Here is a 7076-nt window from a genome sequence, read left to right as displayed (position 1 = left end):
GTCTCAAAAAAAAGTCCAAGGGTAAGTCTGTGAAGGGTACATTGGGGTGCTATGGAAACCCAGAGGTACTGGCTGTGCCCCCAGGAATCCAGGGAGGCTTCACAGAGGAGAAGACATTTGAACTGAGTTTTGAAGGATGAATGGGCTTAATGAAGAAGTATAAAGGCATTCCACATAGAGGGGAAAAGCTGTTCGAAAGCTCAGGAGTCAAAGCCACAACATCATTCACCCCCACTAGGATGGCGATTATCAGGAAAACAGAACAGAACAAGTGTTAGTGAGGATATAGAGAAAATGGAACCCTCATCCCTCGCAGGTGGAGTTGTAAAATTGTGCAAGCGCTATGGAAAACAGCTGGGTGGTGTGATGTTATGTGTCAATTGGGCTAGGCTATGATTCTCAGTGGTTTGGCAGAGACTATGTAATCACCTTCCATTTTGTGATCTGAGGTGAGCAGCCGATCAGTTGAAAGGGGAGTTTCCTTGATGGTATAGCCTGCCTCCAGTATATAAGTGGATGTTCTGGCATATACATATGGAGCCCTGTTTGGCGCAATGGTTAAGAACTTAGCTGCTAACAAAAGGTCAGCAGTTCAAATCCACCAGGCGCTCCTTGAAAACCCTATGGGGCAGTTCTACTCTGTTCTATAGGGTCACTATGAGTCGGAATCAACTCGATAGCAATGGGTTTTGGGGATATATATATACATATATATTTCACTGGTTTTGCTCCTCTAAAGATTCAGACTAAGGAGGCAGTTCCTCAAAAAATTAAACATAGAACTACCAAATCACTGAACAATTCCACTCCTAGAAATTGAACTGAAATGCCAAAAGAATTTAAAGCAGGAACTCAAACAGATAGTTGTACACCGATGTTCACTGCAGCACTTTTCGTAACAGCCAAGAGGTGGAAATGACCCAGAAATCCATCTACAGAAGAAGTGACGCACAAAACGTGGTCTATCCAAACAATGGGGTACTGTTCAGCCACAAAGATACATGCTGCAAGCGGAAACTTGAAAACTTTGTGCTCAATGAAATAAGACAGACACAAAAAGACAAATAACTGTATGGTCCCACATATATGGAAATACATAGACAAATAAATAGAGACAAAAGTGTACTAGTGGTTACTGGAAGCTGAAGGAAAGGGGAATGGGGAGTTATTGCTTAAGAGGTACTGAGTTTCTATTTAAAAAAAAAAAGTTTCTATTTAGGGGGACGAAAAACATTTAGAAATGGATAGTGGTGATGGTTGCACACCATGGTGGATATAATTAATGTTGCTGCATTGTACACTTAAAAATGGTCAAAATGGCAAGAATTTTGCTTTATATGTATGTATGTATATACATATTTTTTTTTAAAACCACAATAAAGTTTTTTAAAAACTCAGAAATAGCAAAGAGGATAACAGGTCACCTCTGTATATAGAGTCCCTATATGACGGGAGTCAGGGCCAGGGAGTAGGAAGGAAGAAGACAGCATGTGAAGGGCCTCAAATGTCACACCAGTGAACCTGGGCTTTACCCAGGGAGGGGACAGGGCTCCTGTGAACGTTTGCTTAAATCAAATGAAAACACGTGGAGGAGTTCTGAAGCGAAAAATCCCATTTAATAAGCTCTCTCCAACTTCCTACAACCTGTTTCTTCTTATTTTGGTAATATCACCCTGATTTTCCCTTGGGAGCACTCCTCCTCCCCTGTTAGTCCCTGAGGTTTAAACGGAATAGACTCTACCCCCGCCCCCCCTCCACACACACACCCATAGCAGGGACCATGCAGCCGAGGCCTTGTCAATGGCACTGCCTTATCCCCCAGCCACAGTGATTGGTCCAGGGGAGAGCACATGGCCCAAGATGTGCCAATCAGAGGCAACAGGCATCAGATTTTGTGGGAACCATCAGAAAAAGGATGTTTTTTCCCCTGGGTGGCTAAGCTAGTAAGACATAACCTAGAACTGCCAGTGGCCACCTTTTGGGCTAACCCGGGAAAGCTTCCCTAAAAATGTTGCCAAAACAGAGAAAAGTAAGGTCAAAAGATGAGCTATTCCTGAGAACACTGTTTCAGCACCTGGATTCAGCCATTCCTGAAGCTTTTCTCACATAGAGCTTTCACTACATGAGCCAATGAATTCCCTTTTTTCCTTGAGCCACCATAAGAAGCAATTATCACTTGCAACCGAAATATTCCTGATGAATGCAATAGGTTATGTCTAGAAAAAGCAGTCTATGTACTAAAGACTTAAAAGTATTGAGACCCATTAATTGTGGAAGATCCAGGCCTATCCCTGCCATTATCATTATTACTGTGAATGAACTAGGAGTCCAGAGAGTCTGACAGTGAGCCCACTTTTGCCAGAACATCCAGTGGAAGGAATGTTAGCAGAACACATCTTTTAGAACCAGACACACTTAGGTTCAAATCCATTTCTGCCGCAAATTACCTGTGTGACCTGGGGAGTGTTAGTTATCGTTTTTGAGCTTCAGTTTCATCATCTATAAAATTGGTACAATCATATTTTCTTCATGAGTTTGTTGACAGAATTCATTGAGAGAATTTATACGTAAATACCCAGCCCCACATCTGGCTCATAGAAAGTGCCCAGTAAAAGAGAGTTATCTTCCACTCATTTGTACAACAATCAGGTATTAAACCCTGTTTTAGTTGTCTAGTGCTGCTATAACAGAAATACCACAAGTGGATGGCTTTCACAAAGAGAAACTTATTCTCTCATAGTCTAGTAGGCTACACCTCCAAATTCAGGGCGTCAGCTCCGGGGGAGGCTTTCTCTCTCTGTTGGCCCTGGGTGAAGGTCCTGGTCATCAATCTTCCCCTGGCTGAGGAGCTTCTCAGCACAGGGACCCCAGGTCCAAAGGATGAGCTATTCTCCTGTCTCCTGTTACTTGGTGCTATGAGGTTCCCATGTCTCTCTGCTTGCTTCTCTCAAAAGAGATTGATTTAAAACACAACCTAATCTTGTAGATTGAGTCCTGCCTCATTAACATAACTGCCTCTAATCCTGCCTCATTAACATCATAGAGGTAGGATTTACAACACATAGGAAATCACATCAGATGACAAAATGATGGATAATCACACAATACTGGGAATCATGGACTAGCCAAGTTGACACACATTATTTTTGGTGGACACAATTCAATCCATAACAAGTCCCAGGAGGCAGGAAAGGCACATAGCAGGTCTAGTAGCTGCATTCACAAACTTCCTTACTCAGGTGAGTCTTCCTACTTTTCTCTAGAGACACCCAAGGTCTGTGTGTGGCTGTTGTAAAGGTTCCACCCATGTAGATCAAGAAACTTTTATTTATTAAGCACCTACTGCATGCCTGGGGCCCTGGTGGTGCAGTGGTTAAGTGCTTGGCTGCTAACCAAAAGGTCGGCAGTATGAATCCACCAGCTGCTCCTTGGAAACCCTATGGAACAGTTCTACTCTGTCCTGTAGGGTCTCTATGAGTCAGAATCAAAGGCAACGGGTTTGGTTTTGGATTTTTTTGCATGCCCAGCTCTGTGCTAGTGCTTCAGTCACACGACTCCATTTAATGCTCCCCATAACCCTCTTTAGGAGTCCTTGGGTGGCACAAACAGTTAAGTAGTTGACCACTTGCTGAAAAAGTTGGCAGTTCAAACTCACCCACTTTGGAAGACAAGACTGGCAATCTGCTTCTAAAAAGTCAAAGCCTTGAAAATTCTATGGAGCAGGCCTACTCTGCACACATGGGTCACCATGAGGAGGGCAGTGTCCTGGCACAGAAGAGCTGCCCTGCTGAGGAGAGGGCTGAAGACACTCAGCAAACCTAAGACCTGAAAAGAGTAAGCCCCTCCCCCACTCAGATATATGTTTGTGTGTGTATGAATAAAATTTAGAATAATCTTGTATTTTTAAAATGTCACAAATTTACACGCGTGCTGTCTTAGTTATCTAGCGCTGCTATAACAGAAATACCACGGGTGGTTTTAACAAACAAAAATTTATTTTCTCACAGTTTAGGAGGCTAGAAATCCAAATTCCGAATGCCAGCTCTAGGGGAAGGCTTTCTCTGTCAGTTCTGGGGAAGGTCCTTGTTTCTTCTGAGCTTCTGCTCCTGGGCAATCTTTATGTGGCTTGGCATCTGTCTTCCCTCACCTCAGCTTCTCTTGATTGCTTGTTTAATCTCTTTTATATCTCAAAAGAGACTGATTTAAGATATACTCTACACTAATACTGTCATGGTTTGAACTGTGTCCCCAAAAAATGTCTGTCAACTTAGCTGGGCCATGATTCTCAGTATTGTGCAATTGTCCACCATTTTATGTGATTGTCCACCATTTTATGTGCTTTTCCTATATGTTGTAAATCTTATCACTCTTATGTAATAAAATGGATTAGCGGCAACTATATTGATGAGATCTACAAGATTAGGTAGTGTCTTAAGCCAATCTCTTTTGAGATATACGAGAGACATGGAGGCCTCATACCACCAAGGAAGCAGTGCTGGGAGCAGAGCGCATCATTTGGACCTCAGGCTCCTGTGCTGAGATGCTCCCAGACCAAGGGAAGACTGATGCATCCAAGGACCTTCCTCCAGAGCTGACAGAGAAAGCCTTCCCCTCGAGCTGGCACACTGAATTTGGACTTCTAGCCTACTGGACTGTGAGAGAATAAACTTCTCTTTGTTAAAGCCATCCACTTGTGGTATTTCTGTTATAGCAGCGCTAGATGACTAAGACACCGTCTCATAAACCTAACAAAGAAGACTCATTCCCAAGTGGATTATAACCACAGGCATAGGGGTTAGGATTCACAACACGTATTTTGGGGGGACACAATTCAATCCATAACACAGGCCAAAACTGAATTTCTTTCTAGGCTGCCAAACACTGACTACGGTCAGTGAAGAAGAATTTAGGCTAGAGTATTCTTGTTTTGGGTCTAGGATGACCCACCATCCCAGTTTGCCGGGGACTGAGGGTATTCCCCAGACACAGGACCTTCTGTGCTGAAACCAGAACAGTTCTGGGCAGAGACGGAGCTAGCTTTGTGGGCACTGGCCAGTGCACTAGCCCAGGGCCTGAGCTTAAAAGGGCCCATGCTTGGGGTTAATCACTTTCACTTTGAATTTGTGCCTTGTCAGTGAAGTCCAAAGAGACAATGGAGCATGTGACAGGTGCTTGGGGCCTCGGCTCATACACGGTCCCAACTCCCACCACCTTCCCCACAGCCCCTGGACAGCTTCTCAGCCACCTACTTCCCTGTCCCACTTCCTCGACACCTGGTGGACTTGGGCACAGCCAAGGGCAGGGTTGGAGTCTTTCCCACATTGCTGAGCTGTCTCAAGGTAGGGCATGGCAGTGGCCCCGTGAGAAGGGAAGACTGACTTCCCTGTCCCAGCCAGGTCCTATGCATTGGTCTGGAGGCTGAGGAGCAGAAATCCGGAGGCTAGTGGGTCACGTGGGCATCAAGTCCCAAAGCAGGACCCAGGTGCTATGAGGGTCCGTGTTCCCAGGTGACCATCACTGTGCCCGAGAATGCACAACATTAAAGAGCAAATAAAAAACACAAGACAGGTCTAGAAAGACTGTGAAAGAAAGGAAAACATTCTATATTTTTGTAACTTTACCGGCACTGTTTTCCTGCTTTTTGACCAAGGGGCCCCACATTTTCATTTGCATTGTTGTTGTGTGCCCATCGAGTCGATTCCAGCTCACAGCGATCCGATAGAACAGAGTAGGACTGCCCCATAGGGTTTCCTAGGCTGTGATCTTTACATGGGAGTAGATCGACAGATCTATTCTCCCCCGGAGCTACAGGGTGGGTTCAAACTGCCGACCTTTATGGTTAGCAAGCAAGCGCTTAACCAGTATGCCACCAGGGCTCCTTTCATTTTGCAGCTGGCCCCATAAAAAATGAATCAGGATCTGCCAGGAGGGTTTGGTCCCCCTTCTTGAGCTCCCCTGCTTTGTAGGTGCACTGAAGCCCACCTAGGTTTAATCTCCCCTTGGGGTCACTTAGCCCTGCTCCTGGTGATCACTTGGATGCCTGGTCTGGGCCAGACCACTGTCGTCACCCAGAACATATGCAAGGTGTAGGCCCAGAAACCAAGCCAGGGACCCACACCTGCTTCCAGCAGAGAGGGCACTCATGGCTCCAACACTGACTCCAGGCAGTGCAACTACCAGTGGTAACTAATCACCTGAACATAAAAAAGTACAACATGCTGGGGCTTCACGTTCCAGCTCCTCCATTTACTTGACCACTTCAGACAAAAATAAAGAAATACAGGCCCCATGCTGGGCTAAGCTATTTTACCTTTATTACTACCAACTCTGGCAACTCTTGCAATAAAGTGGGTTTTATTATCCTCATTTCACAGATGGGAGTAGTTTTTCCAAGGCCATATGGCTAGTAACAACAGCCCTGGGATGCAAACCCACTAGGTCTCTCTGATAGGAGCCCTGGCAGAGCAGCAGTTAAAGCACTCGGCTGCTAACCAAAAGGTTGGCAGTTTGAGCCCATCAGTGGCTCCTCAGAAAAAAGATGTGGCAGTCTACTTGTATAAAAATTACAGCTTTGGGGGCCCTATGGGGCAGTTCTACTCTATCTTACAGGGTTGGTATGGTTAAGAGCTCGGCTCCTAACCAAAAGACGGCAGTTCAAATCTACCAGCTGCTCCTTGGAAACCCCATGGGGCAGTTCTACTCTGTCCTATAGGGTCACTATGTGTCAGAACCAACTTGATGGCACCTAACAACAACATGGGCTAGGCAGCAATGGGTTTCTTTTTTTTTTTTTTTTTCAGGTCTCTCTGATTTCCTAAACATACACGTACATACACACACACACAGAGGTCTGTCTAACCTTAATCACTCTCCACGCCCCCCCCTTCTACACACAACACCTGTGTGTTCACCTCCCTTCCTGGAGCCCCCCTCCGAGGGGCAGGAATCATATCGCAGGCCTGATGTACTTGGCTCAGCTGCCCTGCTCTCTCTCAAGGCTGCATTCCAGGGCCTGCCATCTGCTCTTCTGAAACCATCCACTTCATCTCTCAGTTCTCCTTCCTCATTTTCAATTC

The sequence above is a fragment of the Elephas maximus genome, chromosome 13, assembly GCF_024166365.1.
Source record: "Elephas maximus indicus isolate mEleMax1 chromosome 13, mEleMax1 primary haplotype, whole genome shotgun sequence".
Taxonomy (NCBI): Eukaryota; Metazoa; Chordata; class Mammalia; order Proboscidea; family Elephantidae; genus Elephas; species Elephas maximus.
The sequence above is the reverse complement of the archived record's forward strand: the minus strand, read 5'-3'. Positions refer to the sequence as shown.